Raw genomic sequence first — 23223 nt, 5'->3', positions numbered from 1 at the left:
AGTTCTAATTGTACCTTGAACATTGGGTGTTGTGTGATGTAGAAATACCGGAGCTTTAAACACTAAATCACCCAATTGAATAAAATAGGGAGGCAGTCTTCACATTAGTCTCATAGAAAGCATATCTTTCATCATTTTTACTCTTAAATGATGTCACCAGCTTTATCTTTTATCATATTTTAACAATCTAGTGTTCCTTTTTTGTTAGTTGTAGTTGCTAGTGTTAGAAACTTACATGCTGCCAGAATTTTTTAATACAAACCACGTCGAAACGTTTGTTATTTGAGAAGTTCATCTTAGTTGATTTGATTTTCATAGCTTTCTTTTGTGCCATAAGTTGTAAAAATTTATGTTCTCATGCAGGGGATAATTGAAATCTTGTTCAACATGTCAAAGAACATAACTGCAACTTATAGCAGACACAGTTAGGACTTGTATTTAGTTGTTCGATTAATAGAACTTTGGAGCAGTTTTAGGAAACTTGATTTTGGCTTTCTTTGCACAAGATGGATATGCTGATCAAGAATAATGACTATAAAGTATGCATGTTGCCTTTGTCTTCACTCCAAGTGCTTCTTCTTCAATGACTCCATGTAACGTGCAAGACAGGTCTTCCTAGTCGTGAAAACAAAATTGTGTAAATAACATGTATAAACAGTAAATTGTGGTTGAAAATAGGGTAATCTAGAGGAGCCCTAATCCCCTAGGTGTCCAAGGAGATCCAGCTGGGCATGTGAAACACGTCCAAAACATAGAAACTTCCTTGTTATTTTGTTTACTATAAATGGCTCTGTAGGTATGTGACTAGCATATAAAAAAAGTAATATTTTTTTTGCATGTACCTATGTGTCATATTTTTATGATATATAAGAGGCATGTTCTCAGTCACTATTATTATATTATTGCAAAATCTTTCAAACTTTATACTTATACAAGTAGCACATGACACGACACAGTTCAAGCTGTGACAGATTTTTTATACCTTGAGCTCCAAACTGGTATTATTGAAGATAACTTTTTTTTCTTTATAACAAAGTTTGTATTTTACTCGAACCTTTGTATCTTAATTGCCTTCTACACTGCAAGAAGACAGTTATCTCTGACAATGAAGTCCGCCCACTGGAAACTCAAGCTTGTCTCTAGAAATGGAAGATGTTGGCTGCCATGTATGTTACATCTGATTCAAGTATTTTGTTGGCTATGTTACTCTATGGATTTGTGAGAATTGAGAAGATGTTGTATTTACATATACTTGGTTTATTTTTTTGTGTCTTCATAATTTTTTTATGGAGGAAAGTCTCATAATTTCCCTGTAACTCTGCCACGTATCAGAGTTTCTTCTGGTAATTTCATCTAGTACTGACATGTCTTTGAGCTTGCCTCTCTTCCCTGCTTGTATTTAAAGTATAGCTTCTCTTGGTTGGGTTTTAATGTATTTAATGCCATCCATTGAGATGCCAATCAATAACCATGATCATACTGCATTGAGACAATTTGTTTATAGAGCTAGAACCTATAGGTATCGCATGGTGTGCAGTATTTGGATCTTCTCTTCTTTTGTTGTGTTTTGAAAATTGGGAGCTTTTGTTTATAGCCTTGACTTTCTACTAATGAACTTGAAAAGAAATGCAAAGGAGACTAGTAATGAGCATCAATTTGGATTTCTATTAGAACTTAACTTTTCCAGTGGTTTGGAAATCCTCTTTGAACATATAGTGCATTGTCTCTTTAATTCTCATAATAGTTCATTTTTTGCAACATGCAGGCCAGCATATGGCACCTAATTTGTAATTGATGGTTGTAGTTAGAAGTCAATTTGTTTCAATCTCTTGTTTGTTTCAATGGATGTGTATTATATTTTTTTATGTATTCTGTTTTAGTGTAAATTTTTTTTTTTTTTTAATTTGTGAAAAACCTTTTCGGGCGACCAATCATTGCCGCAATAAACTTTTATCATATAATGCAATTTCCAGCAAGAAATAATAGCCGTAAATATCCTTTTCCGACTTGTGTAAGGGGCCGGAAACGACCCCATTAGCCATGTTGGATTACACGAGGCAAGCTTTTACTGCTGGAATACTTTTCCCGCAACGGAAAGTCGCAATAATTAATTATCTAACGACAATTAACCATGTTATTCCATCTGGTTTCAGCATTTTTGCCAGTTTTTCGGCGATAAAAATAGACAATTCTTTACAGCTATTCATTAATTTTCCAAAAATGTCTTTTACTTGGCTCGACATTAGTGGATACATCCTAGTGACAGGAAATCGCTGAAATAAGTCATTTCCGACAATTTTGGGCATTATTTTGGCAGTTTTTCTTGTGGTGGATCTTTATCAAAAAGACTTCAACGGAAATCATTATAGCTTTACATGAATTGAAATGATATCCAACTTATGTTAATAATGACTACAAAAGAGCCATTTGCAAAATTCAACTATGGAACCAATAGAAAATCTCGCGAAAATCCTCAGCCTTAATTAAACAAATATAAATCCTTGTAATAAAAAATAAACTCACGAAAACATAGCAATTTATCATGGCTCCCAAACTGCAGTTTCAACATGTCACATGTTAAAAAATCATCCACTTAAAACTTCCTTAACCATGTCATGGCATTCACCAATTCTTTTCCATGTCTTCTATTTATTTTTCATCTTATTCATTTTAATGTCATTGGCGATTTTACACTACTTTATCATAAATCTTTTTCTCCTTTTGCATACTCAACTTGGTCACAATCTCTAAACGAGTAACTATATAAACTAATTTTCTGCAAATAGGGCATCAATACAAGTTGCAGCCGAGGCGTGATTTCTACTTCAAAATTCCAAATAACGTGGTCTTCATCCGATATTCGAATTCTAAGATCTTCAAATTTTCAGGTTCTTCAAATATTACTTCCATTTATATGCTCAAATAGCACATTTGTTGATAAATTTGACTTCTTATTCGAATTCTAAGATAAATCTTAGAACAAGAAAAGGGGGCTATTGTCATGACATAAAATCGCAGGAAAATGTTTAAAAATCGCCGCAAATAAATATTTCCAGAAAATTTTATGTGTCACGACATAGCCGCTGTAAAAGTTTCCAAACAATTGTTGTTGTAGAGATTTTTTAAAAATTTTGAAAATAATTGCTCATTGCGACAATATTTCTCACAGGAAATATTATTTACGGCGATTGATTTATGTGGGAAAATATTATTACCGTCAATATGTATTGTGGGAAATAGATATTTGTGACGGAAGGATATCACCGCAAAATGTCCTTTTAAAAATTAAAAAAAAAAATTGTAAAATACGAGAACACATGTACAGCTCTCTCATTAATCCAAATACAATCCCAAGCCACAAAATTTATCATGAGTAAGACCACACCTTTTAGCATGGTCCACCAGTGCCAGAGCCCATAATGCTTCAAGGGCATACATCCAACACCTTTTATCTATTCCAGATATGATCAAGTGGAAGATGTGCACTTGTGTGTATATGTGTGGTTTCCTAAAATCAGCTCTAAACATGCTGGAATTAAACAAGTAATCCACTTAACTAGAATTATCTCAAAATGTTTGCCAGAGTTCCCCACCACAAAGATCTGTTCAACCTGGGTGATCTCATATCTCAACTTGAGAAATACCTGCAGGCAAATCGAGAGAAGGAAAACACAAGAATAAAGTCAATAGAGGAGTTTTGAAGACTTAATTAATATTGACAATGATATTACGAGAAAAGAAAATTAAGAAAAGGGGGGAGTGAAGGGGAAGGAGTCAAGCTTTAGTTATAAGAAAATCAAACTGATGAAAGTAATGATTAAAAAATGTTGTATGAATGGATTAGATATGAATTCCATCCCCAGACTGTGATTCACATAAGGGAAAATCAACAATCAAGCATGACACAATACTAAAATAAAACATTATGCATATTTATGGTTTGTAGTACACACATGCAATAGACAGAAACAGGGCACAAAAAATCAAGGAACTCACCCACTGGTAACTATGGAAGCAGAGAAGCCAGAACTGATCTCGCATAGTTCTTTAACATTTAAACCTTTATTTTCCTAGAAAAAAGAAAATAAACTGCTTAATACCTAATTTTCTTCAAAACATTTCTGGATTAACAATAGTAATATTACTGATACTAACAGTATCTAATAGCTCTGAGATACATAGCTACATGCATACCTATATTTCCTTTTCATTTACATATGAAACTTAAACTTAGCTTAGAAATAGCATAATAAAACAAACTTAAACTTAGCTTAGAACTAGCATAATAAAACTACTAACTCTTAGTGCATTCTCTTCCACATGGCCTTAACCTCCAATTGGTTCCTTATTTAAACTTCCTCCACTTAGACTAGTCATTGTCCAATTAATCTCCTTCAATTATTTACCTGCATGCTTCTTCATGACATCTCTAATTGTACAAACTTACCCTTCTAGGTATTAATAATATCCATTTCATTTTACATGTGCAAGTCATCGTTCAATCCTTGAAGCATAACCATTTTCTTAAACCCCAAGCCTAGACTATGAACGTAAAGGCCTAGCATCATTTCTAACCAATAAAGTGAGCTTCTATGCTTCACTTTAATCTCCGACCATTACTCACAAGCCTACAAGTAAATCCCAACCAACTTCACTTCATTATTTAGTACCAATTCGTATCATTCCACTCCAATCTTCCATATACACAACTTAAATTCATAAAAGATACTAACATACTTGTTGTGCATATACATCAATCCAACACAATTACAATTCACAAAGACTAATCAGCTTCTTTCACACAAACACACTAATAAGCTTCTTTCACACAAACACGCATACTCCATAACAAATTCTCAATCCATACATCACTTCCAAATAATTTATCGTAACCGACATATTTATACAAAAATCTGTCCAATGAATACTACAAAGACCAATATACACACTATTCACTTGAGCCCAACCTCAATCCATCAAACAATCCATTCTTCATGCATAGCACACCCAACATAATCAAATCTGTCCAATTCTTGGACTTCATGGTCCTCATGTACATTCAAATTCATAAACCATTGCATTTAAATAAAATCTTACCAACTCTTCAACAAAATAAATATGCACCCATAAACTAAACCCATTACACAAATTATAATCATATAAACCTCATATTACTTTCAAAATGCATAAAATCTGTCCATCCAACACTTACAAATACTTTACTCAATTTATAAGCCTCTTGGCAATACATTTTTTTTTTTTTTTGAGAGAAGTAAAAGAGCCTCTTGGCAATACATACAACACACATACTCAATACAAAGTCCAACTAAACTCCACATAGAACAATCAACACAACCCCATACTTCACAATCTCTATGCTTCACTTACAACTCCATTTCAATCCCAACCCCCACAATCATTATATTCAATCAATATGCCAATTAACAATAAATAGAACACACATATTCAATTCGTCATCCATTTAAACTCAATGTACACAAAGCCAAATAATCACGTACCTTCACAAATCTCAATCGATACTATAATCATGCTTCACAATTTCCCAACCTCCACAATCCCAACCAAGCATACATTTGTACCATACCCCTTTATCACTTAACTCAACATACACTAAGCCAACACAATCATATGGCTCCACAATATCCCAACCTTTACATCCCTTTCTTAGTTCATTGAAACCAACACATTCAATATATAAATCTGCTCATATCGTTTATGCACCAACCCCAAACACAATCATAAAGATTTATAAGCTTCATTCATGGCTCAATACAATTTAATAAAGTGTGCTTATTAATCTAAGAGATAGAGAAATAGGGGTAATACCAAAAATCTAGGGGCTGAGAATGTCTCGGGTGGTTGTTGATGGTGAAGCTGCCAGTAGGCTTGAGACAAGAAAAACAGCTGCTACCGTGCGGGATGGAGGGACTGTCTGGGTCATGGAGGCTCTTTGTGACTACAATGGCGTGGAGGAAATAATCATAAATCTGTGGCTTTGCCTTTTGTCACGGACTTAGAATTTCTTCACTCGACCCATGCGGCCTTAGGAGGCTTTCTCTCCCTAAAGCTCCTAAGTAAGCCTTCTAAAGGACTCAAGACAATAGAGAACAAACTAGAGAGAGAAGATAGAGAGAGATGCTCTAGAGAACTTGTTTCTCTTATTGCTTGGTGATTTACACAAATGAGAGTCCCTCTATTTATAGGGAGCTCTTGGTACAAAGAATGGTTAGGATTGTGACACTTGTCACCAATCCAAGGGTAAAGAACTTTCTAGATCACTACTCTAGAATTATCTATAAAGCCCTTTCTAGAACACTACTCTAAAATTGTCTATAACGCCCCTTCTAGATCACTCTACACAATTCCACAAGATTACAAGGACTAGGAGGCTTCTAGAAGGTTAGGAAATTCTCTAAAAAAATCTAGGTGGTGACATTCTCCCCCACCAAGCTTCGCGACGTCCTCGACGCGGTGTCTTCATGGAACCTTCGGATGTGATCTTCAAACTGCCACAATGACTCCTTTGGTTCCCAAGTTGTCTCACTTTCAGGCAATCCCTTCCACTTGATCAAGTATTCTTGGCGTGGCATATGACTCTTTCGCCTGATGACACGGTCCGCCAAGATTTCTTCTATTTCTTTGTCGAAAGTGGTAGTTATGCCCAATGGTGCACACTTGGACTCTCCTCGTGTTGGCTCCTCTTCATCACCATGGTAAGGCTTCAAGCAGCTAACATGGAAGACTGGATGAAGTTTGAACTTGGAGGGTAAGTCTAGCTTGTAGGAGACCTTCCCTATTTTCTTGATGATTGGGAATGGTCCCTCATAACGTCGTACAAGCCCCTTGTGTAGCTTTCTTGTGAACTTGTGTTGGCTCGACAAGATCTTTACTAACACCAAGTCGCCTATACGATATTCCGCGTGCCTCCTTTTCTGATCAGCCCACTTCTTCATCTTCTTGGTTGCTTTGTCTAAGTAGGAACGGGTCACATCCAATTGTTCGTTCCAAGACTTAGCAACCTTGAATGCTGACGGACAATTCCCCGCGTAGCTTGTCTCCAATGACTAGGGAGTAAGTGGCTACTGTCCCATTACAATCTCAAATGGGCTTTTGTTTGTAGACTCGCTCCTTTGTAAATTATAGAAGAATTGAGCGACATCCAATAACTTAGCCCAATCGGATTGGTTGGCACTTACAAAGTGCCTCAAGTATAACTCTAACAAGGCGTTCACCCTCTCAGTTTGCCCATCTGTCTGTGGGTGAAAGCTGGTAGAGAAATGTAGGGCAGACCCCATAAGCTTGAATAGTCCTGACCAGAACTTTCCTGTGAAGCGAGGGTCCCGATCACTAATGATGCTCCGTGGTAAGCTCCAATACTTCACCACATGCTTGAAGAATAATTTTGCAGTTTCTTCAGCTGAGCAATCCTTAGGAGCCGCGATGAAGGTGGCATACTTGGAGAATCGATCCACCACCACAATGAGGGTACCGCACCCCTCAGATTTGGGTAGAGCCACTATAAAATCCATGCTCACACTTTCCCATGGGTGAGAAGGAATGGGTAGTGGTTCTAGTAATCCCGCAGGACTTTGATTCTCCACCTTATCTTGTTGACACACAAGACAAGTCTTCACGTAGAGTTCCACCTCATCTCTCAATTGAGGCCAATAGTAGGAAGCTTCCAGCAAAGCTCGAGTACGTCGTTGGCCCGGATGTCCACCCCACAAGGAATCATGGCATTCCTTGATAAGGTTCCTCCGTAGGTTTCTCCACTTTGGAACATAGATTCGCCGCCTGATGGTGTAGAGAAGACCGTCCTCTACCTAGAATCTCTTGGTTTTGCCTTCCTTAGCCATGTTTACCAAGTTTTTGGCTAAGGGATCATGCTCCATGCCTTCACAGATCATATCAAGTAGCTCCCCTTGAGCTTGAGTGATAGCAGAAAGTTCCCCCTTCCTACTTAGTGCATCAGCAACGAGGTTGGCCTTGCCTGGTTTGTACTCCAAGACAAAGTCAAATTCTGCCAAGAAGTCTTGCCACCTAGCTTGTTTTGAACTTAGTTTCTTCTGACTCTGGAAGTAACTAGTGGCAATGTTGTCTGTCTTGACCACAAAATGGGAGCCAAGCAGATAGTGTCGCCAAACTCTGAGGTAGTGAATGATAGCTGTCATCTCCTTCTCTTGCACAGTGTATCGCCTCTCAGTCTCATTGAGTTTGCGACTCTCATATGCAATGGGATGTCCCTCTTGCATGAGAACTCCCCCTATGGCAAAGTCTGATGCATCGGATTGTACTTCAAAAGGCTTGGTACAATTTGGTAGGGCCATGACCGGTTCCTCCGTGATGGCTGTCTTCAGATCATCAAAGGCTTCCTGACACCTTGATGACCACTCCCAGGCCCTGTTCTTCTTGAGCAAGTCGATGAGGGGGATGCTCTTGTGGAGTATCCCTTTATAAATCTCCTATAATAGTTGACAAGCCCAAGGAAGGATCGGAGCTCGGTAACCTTAGTGGGAGGCTCCCACTTCTTGATTGCCTCAATTTTCCCCTCTTCCATGCTGAGTTTTCCACCTTGGGTTTTGTGGCCAAGGAAATGGACTTCGTTTAGTGCAAATGAGCACTTCTCCTTCTTGACATAGAGTTGATTTTCCCTTAAGACACGGAAAACAACCCTTAGATGCTCCACATGTTCTTCAAGGGTAGAACTATAGATGACAATATCATCTAGATAGACTACCACAAACTGATCAAGATAGAGATGGAAGATCTTGTTCATGAGCGTACAGAAGGTGGCTGGAGCATTTGTGAGGCCAAATGGCATCACTAGGAACTCGTATGCTCCATAGCGAGTTACACAAGTTGTCTTTGCTTCATCCCCTTCCGCAATCCTCACTTGATAATATCCCGATCTTAGATCAAGCTTGTAGAAGTACTTTGCATGGCCCAATTGATCAAACAAATCAGCAATTAAAGGAATAGGGTACTTGTTTTTTGTGGTTACCTTGTTTAGAGCTCGGTAGTCGATGCACAGCCGCAACGACCCATCATGTTTCTTTTGGAACAACACAGGTGCCCCATATGGTGCCTTGGAGGGTTGGATGAATCCGGCATCAAGTAGCTCCTTAAGTTGCCTTCTTAGTTCTTCAAGCTCTGGAGGCGACATGCGATAAGGGGCTTTGGCGGGTGGTTTAGCGCTGGGTTCCATCTCGATCTGATGATCCACCTCTCTCCTAGGTGGTAGTTGCTTGGGCAACTCTGGCGGCATGACATCCTCATAGTCCCTGAGGACCTTTTGGATCTCCTTGGGTGGAGGGGAGGAAATCTTCACTTCACCTTCCTCCATCGAAGCCAAATAAGACACCTCGCCCTTCTTCCATCCTTTCTTGAATTGCATGGCAGATAGAAGCTGGGTGGTGTTTGGCTTGGACACGGTGGGTATCATACATGGACCGCCTTCTAAGATGCACACCGAGTTATAATGGGGAAGAGACACTACATTGAATTGTCTCAAAAATTCCATCCCCAACACGATGTTGAAGTCATCCATAGGAGCGACGGAGAAATCCACCGTGCCTCTCCAAGTGCCAAGTTGTAGCTCTACCCCGTGAGCTACACCATCAAGGGGTTTGGCCTCAGAATTCACGGTCTTCAGCCATCCTTGACCCTTCCTAAGAGGAATTCCTAGCCGTGTGGCATCTTCCTTCTTAATGAAGTTATGAGAAGCTCCTGAGTCGACCATGGCGTGACTCTTCTTCCCATTAACGAACACCTCTACAAACATCAAAGACCCATCCTTAGTGGTTGGCTTTGTGCTTGCTTTTAGGGAGTTGAGAAGTTGTAGACACCCCAGGTGCGACTTCTCTTGAACTTCCTTCTCCTCCAACATAGCGTTGAGGGCCTTCCTCTTGGGACAATCTCTAGCCCAATGTGGTCCGTTACAAAGGAAGCAAGCATCCTTTGGCTTCTTGTCCTTAGAGTAGTCCTTCTTGCCCTCCTTTGATGTTGAAGGCTTGTCACCTCGATCTTTATACTGTGGAGGCTTGAACCCCTTCGCTCCCCCACCCTTAGTGTGATTATCCTTTGAAGACTTGGGTTTTGAAGAGTTGTCACTCTTGTGATACTCAAATTCTTCTAAGGTTTCCGCCACGGTCAGGGCGATGGAGATGTCGTTGACTCCACGACGCTTGAGTTCTTAAGCCACCCAAGACTTGAGACCATCGGTGAAGTTGAAGAGGAGATCTTCTTCACTCATGTTTGTAATTTGAAGCATGAGGGCAGAAAATTCCTCAACATAGTTGCGGATAGAAGAAGTGTGCTTCAACTCCTTCATTCTCTTCCGCGCATAGATAGCCACATTCTCGGGATAGAATTGCTTCTTGAGTTCACGCTTGAACTCTTCCCAAGAATCAATAGTGCAAGTACCCTTCTCTATCTCACTATGCTTACGACGCCACCAAGTACCAGCAAGATTAGTAAGATAGAGAGAGGCAGTACGTACCTTGACATGCTCATCTTGCATGTTCAAAGCTTCGAAGTAGCGCTCCATGTGCCACATGTAGTTGTCAAGTTCTTTAGCATCCCGCTTGCCATCGAACTCTTTTGGTTTGGGGGTATCCACCCTTGGTGTCGCCATCATTCCAGCTCCGACGGCGCCCCCATTGGCCACTGCCCGCTTGCATATGGCCCAATCCGCCTTGGTCTCGTCCAGACCGACGCGGTATTCCTCCATTTGCCCTTGGAGTTTTGTTAGCTCCCCCAAGACCCGGTCTTGGAAAGCAACGTTCTCAACACGTTGTGCCTCGATGGTGGGGTTGATGGTGCTCAGAATGGACTCCTTGAGCGATTCGGATTGTCCCTCCAATCCTAGCTCCTCCAAACCTTTCTCCACGATGTCAAGTCGGTCCCTGACATCCGCTACCGCCACCTCCATCCTAGTCACCGTGTTGTCAAGGGTACTCACCTCCCTGTGAGACTGATCCCATTCCTCGATCTTGGCCAATATCTTGGCCATGGCCCTCTTGATGCCATCAAGATGAGACTCCATAGATGAGCTTGAGTCCTTCGACCTCATGCTCTTTCTTGTCTCCTGGACCTCCATGGTGATCTCACTTGGATCTGCCATCCCAACCTGGATAGCTCTGATACCAACTGTCACAGACTTAGAATTTCTTCACTCGACCCGTGCGGCCTTAGGAGGCTTTCTCTCCCCAAATCTCCTAAATAAGCCTTCTAAAGGACTCAAGACAATAGAGAAAAAACTGGAGAGAGAAGATAGAGAGAGATGCTCTAGAGAACTTGTTTCTCTTATTGCTTGGTGATTTACACAAATAAGAGCCCCTCTATTTATAGGGAGCTCTTGGTACAAAGAATGGTTAGGATTGTGACACTTGTCACCAATCCAAGGGTAAAGAACTTTCTAAATCACTACTCTAGAATTGTCTATAAACCCCTTTCTAGAACACTACTCTAGAATTGTCTATAACGCCCCTTCTAGATCACTCTACACAATTCCATAAGATTACAAGGACTAGGAGGCTTCTAGAAGGTTAGGAAATTCTCTAAAAAAATCTAGGTGGTGACACTTTGCTGTCTTGGTTGAACACGGAGGAGCCACCCTGTGTGGTGGTCGGCACTTTTTGTGCAACTAGAGGTGCTGCGAGTAGAGGAGAACGTGAGGGAGAGGGAGAAGTCGAAGAGAGAGAGAGAGTGACAGTGAGAAAAAGAGGCGGAGGAGAGGACTTACCGATGGCTCACGGAGATTGAATGATGGCGGCCTGTTTGGTTACTGGTGGCAGCAAGGGCTGTCAGGGGTAGAAATCGGGAAGAGAAGGAGATAGGCAACATCGAGGGAGTGAGGGGCCGAGGGAGAGGAGGGAGTTGGTTGGTCGGGGGCCTGCAGCTGTTCTGCTCACGGTGGCTCGTGGTGGTTGGTGGCTGGCCACAGGCGAGGGTGAGAGAGGTAGAGATCGGGGAGGGAATGGGACGGCGTGGGTTAGGGGGAGAGAGAAGAGCGGGAGCGAGGAAAATTAGCCTCGTTTGTTTTCATACGTCGCAAGAGATGGATTTAGATTAATATGTAAGTTATAATATAATTTTTCATATTATATTTATTTTGAAATTTAAAAAAGAAAAATTATTTATTTTATTTTGTATTGAGATGATTTGAGTTAAGATGATTTATGAAAAAAATCAAGCATTTTAGCTTTTTGGAAAATTAGAGCATTCTTATCTGTTTTCTATATTTTTAAAATATCTAAAATTTAAAAAATCAACTTAATTTTTTAACAAAATAACCATTCTATTCTTATCCCTAAATTAATTTTTATTTATATTTTATCAAAAATAGTTAAAGATATAGTAATAAAATAATATAAATAATAATAAAGAAATAATAAAAAAAGATTATTTTAATTGAATGAAAAAATAGAGAATTGGATGTAGGATGCTTTTTAAAGATAAATAAAAGTTGAGAAAAATTTGTAGGAAGTATAATTTCTAACTAAAATTTTAAAAAAATTATAGAAAATCCAATATGAATGCTTTTAGATTCTAACTTGACCTTCGATTCAAATTTTTAATTGTGATCTTTTTATCACGATTTTAGGTTGTCATAAATTGTTAAATAATCGTCGCAAATAAAAAAATATCATCCAAAATAATTAGCGACAAAATAATATCTCCATAAAAGATACCAAAGATGTTGAAATTGATTTCTGTTGTCTAAATTAATTGCGGCGATATAATGTTCACTGCAAAAAGTTTTTGTGACAAATTCTTAGATAAAATGACTTGAATTTCCCAAATATCAACCCAACTCAAATATTAACATACGCTTTAAAACCGAATTTAGCTAACAATAAAAACCCCAATAATATCATGAAAGTGAAACTTGCTGTCATTTTGCAAGTAAATTATAAATTAAAGATGCATGAAAGCATAATATGTCCTGAAACTTGTTTCGTTTCCTTATAGTAAATTATAAACTCTTTTGTTTTCAAAATCATTTTCATCTCATCTCATTTAATCATTATAATTTTCTCAAATTTTCAAACAAAATAAAATAAACAATTCAAGTTTTTCAAATTCTAAAATAAAAATAATATTAAAAAAATATCTTCTAACAAGATTTTATTCAACTTTTAATTTTTTTCTCAACTTATCTCATCTTATCTGTAAAAACAAACAAAGTTCGTAGATAATTTAGAAATTGAGATATGCAATTCAGAAATTAATATATATATTTGAAATATTTTAGTTGAGTTTGCAAGCCTTAAAGATAATTGTAAAGAAGCTTTTATGTTTGAAACTTCTGTTGAACTTGTTCTAGAACAAGTGGGATTTCACCTTCATAATTAAATAGTGCTTTCATGAAAATACATTTGTCTTAACAGGATATTTTCATTAAGATTACAAAGAGATAAAAGAAATTAAGCGCACAAGTAAACTTTTCTGATGGTGTTCTCTTTTGTCTCAACGGGTTTTTGAGACGAATTACTTTTGACAAATTTATGGTGGCAAATTTGACTAATAATACACATACAACTATTTTACAACTCTTCGTACATCCATATTTTAAATTGTGGATATTTTTATAAAATGATGTTACTTTAATAAATTATTTTATAAAAATTATGTTCATTTAAAACATGATTATGAAAAAGGTTGTATGAGTATCATTTTCTTTTACGTATATTGTATCTACTTCATGTTAATTGGAAGTTCGTACTATATACAAGGAGATGTGATGTGTGAATTCTTTGTATGGGTGGATATATTTTATTTGCTAGAGAAGAACGCTCGTGTAAGAGAGAATAAGGCTTGGAAGATATGGGATGATATATTGCAATACGAGTATAAAGTTTGAAAAAGGGAAGATAAAGTGAAAGAAATAACGATAAATCTTCAAAAAGAAAAGTGAAAATTATTGTATTTGTACTGGATTATCACATTTGTAATAGTATTTGCTTGGTTCGGATAAATTCCATTTAAAAATCATGTTGTATGGATTATATAGTTTTTGAATGGAAACAGCTTCTGCACATGATTTGATGAAAACCATGTATGTAAATTGTACGTAGTTAAATCAACCTGTGTAATGAAAATAGCTTGTGCACTTCAATCGACTTTGTAAACTTTAGGCGAAGTCCTTATGTAGTTATGTTACTCAATTATGATCATATAATCTATAATTCATGCGAGTTTTCTTTTATGGTTTTTGTTCTCTAGCTATTACAAATGGAGCATGAAAGTACCAACTTAAAACTAATCACAAGTCCAAATGAACTTGCAACCACCATGAAACAAAGGTCTCCAATTCAATTCCATTGTTTGACATAATTTTAAAGCTATTTACAGTGCCTTTAAATTTGTAAAATGGCATGGAGCATCACCTCAGTTTTCACAAAAGGAGAGAACCGGCACAATAGTCATGCCATAAGTTTTCCGCAACCCACCAAATTGAAAGAGAGGGAGAACACTATTCAATTTGTCAAAATCAAATGAATCCAAAGGTGCATTTATATCTCTCCTATATAAAGAAAACATACCATATGTTCAAAGTGGATTTCCAAACCAATGGAAAAGTCAAGTTATAATAGAAATCCAAATCGATGTTCATTACTAGTTTACTTTGCATTCTTTTTTAGCTCATTAGTGTAAAGTCAAGGCAATAAACACAAGCTCCCAATCTTCCAAACACAACAAAAGAAGAGAAGATCCAAATAATGCATACCTTGCGATACCTATAAGTTCGAGCTGAAAGTGAAACCAAAGAGGTGAGAAAACAAGTTATATGATTACGAAATAGACACAATAGTAAAATAATGACCAGTCCATACATAGGGTGTTTTAGACATCCCATGTATTGCTGGTGATGAGGATGGGTCAGCAGGCTAGAACAAGTTATAGAGCAAAAACTAGTTTTAGAGACCTTGACTGAAGCATACCTTAATAAGAATCCTACACAGTATTTAGGATATGCTTCCTGCTGTTATGACTATATAAGGACATTGTATTAATTATTTTGGTTTTGTAACATATGATACATTAAGAAAACTAGTTTAATAAGAATTATGGCATTTCTCAACACCTGAGGTGAAGTAATGGAAGTAACATTTCTAACCCTATGGGGAAGGGTTGCTACAAAATTAACATGTAAAAGCAAGAGCCATGGGTGAGTTAAGAGTTTGGCTTACATTGAGCAGAGATTCTCTGCCACCCGAAATGTAGATCTACATGCAACAGAAAAATAATATTAGTCAAATATTCTATAATTAAAACCCAAAAAAGATAATAAGCATGTTCCAAGAAATATAAAATATTTGCTGATTAATTTTTTTCAGGTCATAGGTTCAGTAGCTTGCTTTCCTAGAACAGGATGGAAGAGTAGAAGAACCAATCAATGAGGGAGACACAGCAAGAAATAATGGAAAAATAAAAATTGACGGGAAAGATTAAAACCCAAAATATTGCTTTTCTAACCTTTTTCTCCTCAAGTTTGTTGTATCCCCAAATAAATCCAGTCATTCTTGAAGTGAATCAGATGCCAAACCCTCCCTTGTACATTTAATATGCTAAAAAACTTCATAAAGCAACTTCTGATGTCTAGACCTGTTTGTAAAACCTCATTGTTAAAATCAGGTGAAGGCATTGTGAAGGCAGTGTGAAGGCATCTGCAAAGAGTTATAATTAAGGATTTAGATTGAATAAGTGAAACAACATATAGAATAAAAAAACAACTGATAGTACCTTTGTTATGGAAATTTGTCTGCTCGTCGGAGAAATGAGGCAGCAGTTGATGCAGAAAAAAAATTAATAGACATAATCTCTATAAAGCCAAAGGGAAAAAATGAAAGTCCATATCTAGCATTACCTTTTTGCCTTCAGTGTAGCATCACATACAAGGTCACTATATAGTGAAAAGCAAGAGAGAGGCAGCGTAGCATCACATACAAGTTACTATACATATATATCCAGCATCACATACAAGGTTACCATACATATATATATATACATACATACTAGCAGTAGTGTAACGTGCAAGGCATGTTTTCCCAGTTGTGAAAAAAATTGTGGAAATAACATGTCTAAACAGTAAATATAGAAATTGGTTGAATTGAGAACCAATGGGTTAATTAACAAGATGGATGAAGAGATTGTAATGACATGATAAAAATGCTTAAGAACATGGTCTGATATCCTACTAGTGAGCTTAGTCCATGGCATTGTATAAAATTCAACTGCAAAAACCATTCAAAAAGATGTTTTTTCTTTCCTGTCCAAAACCTTTAATTCAAAACAATTATTGGCATTCACTATAATCAAAATGTCCCACCCAAATCCAAGAAACTAACCATCTCTACTTTTGCAAAGTGGAGGACGGCAATAATAATCTCATTTTCTACAATAATAACTAAATCCCATAATTTGAAAAACTAGAATGGCATGCATAGAAAATAATCCACTTTAAGAACTCGAGAAAAAATACCCCAAAATCAGAAATCATTATATTTAATAAAAGGGACACAACAATCTAATTAAAAAAAAAAAAATTGGACAGGAAAACAGAATCCAGACAAAACAGGAGACATTTTACAAAAGAAACATAACGTTGCTATGATAGATGCTTGACGCAAAAGAAAATTACTTCAAACTTCAATGTGTGCATTAATATAAAGTGTGTTAATTTGAATCATCCATATTCTTGGCCGCACTTTTATATTTGAAACAGATTGTATAAAACCCTATACACACAGTTATGTGCAGCTGCACAATTACATTTAACTTAAACTTTTCAAGACAAGTAGTGACATGAACTGATAACGTTGAGACTCTTTCTCCACAAGAATAAATGCTCACTAAACAATGACTTTCCTCAAAGAATAAACATCAAGACTCGATAACATTGTTTTAGACATCCCAAATTTGGGCCAAAGATAGAGCAGCAGGTGATCACGCTAAGGCTGCAAAGGAGAAACATGTAAGGTATACAATATCAAACACTATTGATAACATCGATATATATGTTGGTCTTCCAGATTAAAATTTATTTTGACAACTTGAAGTTGATGAAAGCAAACAAACGATGTTATTTGAGATTGATGCTTATCCTTTCCAAGCACCTTCACCAGAAACAGTCTTCTAAAAGCGACAAAAATACCAGAATATGATGAAAAATATAATACAATTAACCATTCATTTATGATATGATGAAAACAAATAAGCCAACTGATATGTTTTTGATAAGTAATGAGCCAACCGATATTAAGAGTGTTATTGCAAAGTCTTTATCAAAAAGACTTCAACGGAAATCGTTACAACTCTACAGCAATTGGAATGGCATCCAACTTCTGTCACTAGTGACTACAAAAAGAGCCATTTGTGAATTCAACTTTAAAACCAAATAAAATCTCATTATAAATAGGATTGTCCACAAAAAAATATGAAGTCAATAACACAAGTTGTCTACTGTCCAATACCTGCAAAGCCGGTTTCTACTCTAGATATTTTTTATTAAGACTTTTCAATAACACTAGTAACATTAGTTGCCTTATCAATTGTCATAGCCATATTATCAAATAATGAGCAATTGTATTGTGTTCTTTTGACCATAATCTAGTATTTTTTTGCTTTTATGAAAAGGTTTTCTCATTCTTCACTTGATCATTTGAAAAGCCTTAAATTCAAGTGACATAATTTGATCAATTTCATCCATTTTAAAGCTTTACAAAAAACTTCATTTTATAAAATCATCATATTGATGTCATTAGTAGTAATCAAGGTAACATACCTTACGCGTTTTTCCTTTTCAATCTCAGCAAGATCAACTGTTGCTATGAATTTGGCTCAAAGTTGTACCATAGTAATGTGTCAAAATATGTATTTTCAACCATTTCTTGACTACAAATTTAGACACTAAAAAAGCATTCTTAGCACTATGTAAACAAATATAAATCTTTCTAATAAAAATAAACTCACGAAAATATAGCAATTTATCACGGCTCCAAAACTCCAGTTTCAACTTGTCACATGTTAAAGAATCCTTCCAACCAAATCCACTAAAATTTTCCTTAACCATGTCACGGCATTCACCAATTCTTTTCAAAGTCTTCTATTTATTTTTCATCTTATTCTTTTTTATGTCCTTGGGAATTTTAGCAATTAACTTCTACACTACATTATCATAATACACATGCGCACGCGCGCACACACACACACAGAGTAGTGAAAAAGGACACCCAATAAATATAGCAAACGTTCCATGAAATGAAATTTCACAATTTCTCATTTGATGAAACATAAATTACAATGTTTATAACAAAGGGCTAAATAGCAATAAGGTGAAGAGGTGTCTAGATGTGTGTTTCATGGCATGAAGAGGGGTGGTACAGGCTTCTCACAAAATAAAAGGGGTATCATAATAATCTTGGTCAAGATTTTATGACTTCTATTTCTTAGATTCCTTCCAAGTTTGTGCGAATGAACAATGGAGTCTTTGAGGGGAAAACAAAAGGAATGTATATTCTCACCTACCCATTACGTTCACAAACTTTCAAATGAGGGAATCATCCCTCCTAGCTTGTTAAACTCCCAATCAAGGGGATGAATGAGATATTACATATTTTACTTTTCTCTTTTTAAATCTCATTCCCCCTCCAAAATAAGGTGTAAGTAAGGCATAAAAACAGCCAGGCTCCATTTGTTTTGAAGTATAACATTTATGTTACGGATAGTGTTTCCAGCAAAATTCTTTGCAAGAAAACAACTGTTTTTTTGGAATTTGGCTCACTTGAAAATAGTTGTTTTTTTCTTTTTGTTGTTCGGTTAGCATAAATGTTTTATAAAAAATGTTGTTTTTAATCATAGAGTTGGTATTAATGCATCACATTATACTTCTATAATAACACTTTTCATATGAAAAGATGTACCTGAGATAATAATTTTCATAGTTAAAAAACTATAAACCATTTGGAAATGTAACGTGATTTTTGTGATAGTCTCAAATCTTTAAATAATAACCTTTTTCAGTTTTCTGGGAAAATTCAAAGAAGTTTCAATTGATTTTGATACTATCCGAGAAGTTTATATATATATATATATATATAAACCAGTTCAGAGTCACCATAAAAGAGAAAGGAAGAAATCCAAAACACTTACTTCATATACCATTGAAAGTTTCATCTATCTGCAATGGGATGGAAAAAGAAAACTTCGCCCTTTACAGAAAATTTGGGTAGCTAATTATGGTCAAAGTTTTGCTATGGACGTTTTTTTTTTTTTTTTTTTTTGGGTAATGAGCAATACCCAACATAGTTACACATTATAGTGAAGAGATTAAAAAAGGGGCATCGGGACATTAGGGGTATAGTGTGTATCTATATATGTTCCCAGTGCCTTTGTCCCTAATTCAATGGCTAATATTGGGAGATTTTGGTGGTGGATAGACGGCAGGCGATGGCATAAGTTGGTTTTAAGATTTTTGAGTTGGTTTTCAACATTTTTTGAGTTTGAAACCAGCTTTAAAAAAAGCTTGAATTTTTGCGCACCATATCAATTTCAGATGACCAGCCATCTCAAAACCCAATCAAACACCAGAAAACGAGAAACACAGTTCTACAAAAATAACTTTAGAACCAAACAAACAGAGTCTTTAACACAATAACAGTAAAACACAAACAACACTAATTCATGGCAAGCCCGACAGCTCATAGTTCAAATAGAGTGATTCTTAGCTACTTGTGACAAATCAAACAATTAAATCATCACAAATATCGAATAGACACATATATGATGGGGGACTCCATAATTTTGAGTTAAAACTCGATCTACTTCAGGAATATTCTAGCAGAGTCATGGATATTAATTGGCAAGAACTCCCAAATATATCAACAAATGATACATTAGCAGGATTGTACATGATAGACGTAACTTAATTATGAACTGATAATATTGAAACATTGGCGGACAGAGATTTTTTTTTCTTTTGTTTTTTTTAGAAAATAGTCAGCAAGAATCAGCAGAGATTTCAGAACAGAAAAAATAAAAACCATTTCGCTAAATAGTAAGCAAGAATCAGAGATTTCAGAACAGGAAAAAAAAAATCATAAAAAAAAAAGGGATAAAATTAGCGCACTTCGAAAGTTAGCCTGTGTGAAAAATAATAAGAATCCAAAGTAATATGAGCTCCAACGAACAAATCAGGGATTAGACAGAAAAACCAGTTGAGAGAGGGGGCCGGAGGAGACGAGATCGCCGTTAGCAATGCGGGGTATGCCGAGAATGTTAGAGAGGCGGCTGGCGAAGGTTCCCATTCCCAAGCTGGGGAGCCCAATAGTAGCCACTGGACATTTCTATTCGTGAGATCATTGCGGCAAATGAGATTATGGTCAGGCTTCTGGAGGGACAGGATTGGCATAGAATACAATGGCCGGTGATAAAAGCATCTCCTCAAAGAAAGAAATGGAGTAGGGCTGTGACACGAGGGTAATGGCCACCATTGGAGGGGGAGGGGAGAAAGGAAATCGAATTTGGTTCAAATTCTGGAGCGACATGCAGTTTTAATTGCCAAAGCATAACCACGCAAATTTCTAATATTGAAGCATTTTGACCAACCAGAGTGTTGCCACGTGTAACTACGTTTCCAACAATTACGACCAACGGTCACGATTCCGGCCAAAAAGTTCAACAACCAGAGTCCTTGGGCATAGTTTCAGCTTATCCTTCGAGCATCCATCCATGGCGACTTCTCTATCTATCACACTTTCGACCAATAATCTCTACTCCAATAAGATCACCAACCCTACTTCAACACATGTGCTTCCTGGCCTATCACCCAATCGCACTCTCAAACTTTCTACGATTCCCAAACACCTCAGGTATACAACCAGTTTCTCGCCACGGCAAACTCTTGTCATGACTTCTACAATATCGGGCTCTCCTGGTAGGTCTGCTTAAATTTCTTGCGCTCATCATATATCTTTAGTTTCTATAAACAGAAAAGAGGAAAAAAAAATAAAAAGAGAGTAAAGAATAATACGTGTCCTTTTATTAATTTCCGTCGTTTTGCACTGAAAATCTTAAATATGATGATGTTTATATTTCCTCATTTTCTCGACAATCAAATGTAATTATTTTGAATTATGACATGTACGGATGTCAATAGTTGCCGAAACTTAAGTGGAAAATGAAGATATGGCAAGTGTGCTTGACACGGTGAAAGTGTTGGATTTGAATGAAAATGCGATCCCGATTTCTGATTTGTGGAAAGATAGGAAAGCTGTCATGGCATTCGCTTGCCATTTCGTGTCAAAGATTATATATTTATGATTATTTTGTGCGGATTTATGTCACAATGAACAGAAAATTGATAGTAAAGGCTAATGGAGGTAATATTTTCACTTAAGGAGTGCACACCGATCATTCATTTTGCGTATGGTACTTGTCTTTTATTTTGCAAGTGTCTTTTGCCGCAAACGAGCTGATTATCTTGCCACCAAAAAGGTAAGTGTGTCGATGGACTATAGATGCCTTGCGTTCATTCATTTTGCTATAACATAATTTTTACCTGCGAAAAGAAACAAAATATTTGCTACCCCCTAATATCAACAACAAAGAAAGATTGTTGAGGAGCAGAAAATAGATGAAAACGTTGATGCTAATTAGAAATTGTTGGATCTGTGAAAAGGAAAAACTTTTATTTTATATCACTGCCAGCTTCAAATCAATTGAGTGGATGTTTCCAAGGAAGGGCAATACATAGTTATCTAACTTATCTTTTGGATGAGTTCCTATAGCCTATAGAAGACTTAATGACCTACTACCAAGGTTGGTGGCTTAGTAGTTCTTGGGTTACGCCTAAGTGATTTGACATGTACTAAATCATGAGCTCAAATCCAAATATGGATTCACCTTAGAATATTAGTATTAACTACTAAACGATTCATTCAATCTCCTATTATTAGGGCAAGAATCTAAGTAGTGGTTCAAACTCGACTTGAAGGAGCGCATGAGGCTTATCTTCGTCTAGTTCCCAGCAGGTAGGGTGCTACTATGTTCACATCTAGGTGGGGAACCCCTCATATCCTTACAGGTAGCTAAAAAAAACACTTAATAACTTATTGGCATCTTCCCCCTTAATTTTTGTTGGTTTAAAATGATAAGTAGGAAGTGCTTATATCAACATAGTACTAATATATATGATATGTTGACAAGATATAATAGATGCATCAGGTGTGGCTTTGGTTGTAATTGGACCTGGTAGCATTGATCAGGTATGTACTGATGATTAACTGAACTGTTAATACTTGCTTCAGTAAGACTTAATAGATGAATTGAGGATACAATAATAAGGTGCTCGTGTATTTGTTGGGTGTCAATGTGCCATCCTTGGAATAAGGGTGACTGTAAATATAAGTTTCATGAGGAAACCAATGGCACTCTTCACATGTCTTTTAAGGATAAATATGTGACTAACAACATTATGCTTCACCAAAATCATTTTTCACCCTTTGTCCCAATTTTTTATCAAGGAAATAACATAAATTTTTGAAGTAATTGGTGGCAGTATTTTATGCAGCCAAGAGCATTTACTGAGCAAACAAAATTCATAGGAGGTATGTTTCTGAAGAATTTGTATACTACGCGAATTCTATTATATCAGCAGTGGTACATCAAGTTCTACTTTGGTTTTACTGTCAATGGAGTAAAATGGAAACATGAAGATGAGATGGTGTCTTTGGGTCAATTAAATGTGCACTTCTGCTTCCATTTTGTTTTCTGTTTTAAATTTCTTGTTTATATTTAAGTTCTTACTGTTTTTATATCTTGAAATTTCAATTACTCTATAATAAAGGGGTCTGTGTTGATATGGAACCATTGTTTCTGTTGCCAATTGATGATGATGATAACAAGAATAATGTAGTAATAATGAGGACGAGATGGTGAAGGTTTGGTAATGGTAGTAATGTCGGTGTCATGCATGTTGTTGGAAAGCAACCTGCATTGTGGAAAGACCTTACTACTCATCAAAGCATGGGTGTAAAAGAATGAAAAAGAAATCTTTTCAATTTTATGTTGTGGAGTCTATACTTCCCAATAGAAAAAATTGTAATGTGTCTTAATTTTACAGCCTGCTAATAAAACATGTTGTTTGTTTCAGAAGTTTATGCCAACCCGACTCACTCATCGTATGAGGCTTTACAATTT

At 36.6% G+C, this 23223-nt stretch overlaps 2 long non-coding RNA genes across 2 annotated transcripts; both read right to left on the bottom strand.

Annotated features, from left to right (window-relative positions):
• Positions 1–3306: 3306 nt before the first annotated feature.
• LOC122276217 lies at positions 3307–6018 on the bottom strand. Its single transcript, XR_006228805.1, has 2 exons — positions 5848–6018; positions 3307–3644 (listed from the first exon to the last, which is right to left on the bottom strand). It is a non-coding gene; the product is annotated as an uncharacterized LOC122276217 (long non-coding RNA).
• An 8221-nt stretch (positions 6019–14239) lies between these two features.
• LOC122276214 lies at positions 14240–20996 on the bottom strand. Its single transcript, XR_006228798.1, has 3 exons — positions 15769–20996; positions 15502–15692; positions 14240–15251 (listed from the first exon to the last, which is right to left on the bottom strand). It is a non-coding gene; the product is annotated as an uncharacterized LOC122276214 (long non-coding RNA).
• Between the last annotated feature and the right edge of the window lie 2227 nt (positions 20997–23223).

This window comes from Carya illinoinensis, chromosome 9 (assembly GCF_018687715.1).
Source record: "Carya illinoinensis cultivar Pawnee chromosome 9, C.illinoinensisPawnee_v1, whole genome shotgun sequence".
NCBI lineage: Eukaryota > Viridiplantae > Streptophyta > Magnoliopsida > Fagales > Juglandaceae > Carya > Carya illinoinensis.
Note: the sequence above shows the minus strand (reverse complement) of the source record. Positions and strands in the feature narration are given on the sequence as shown.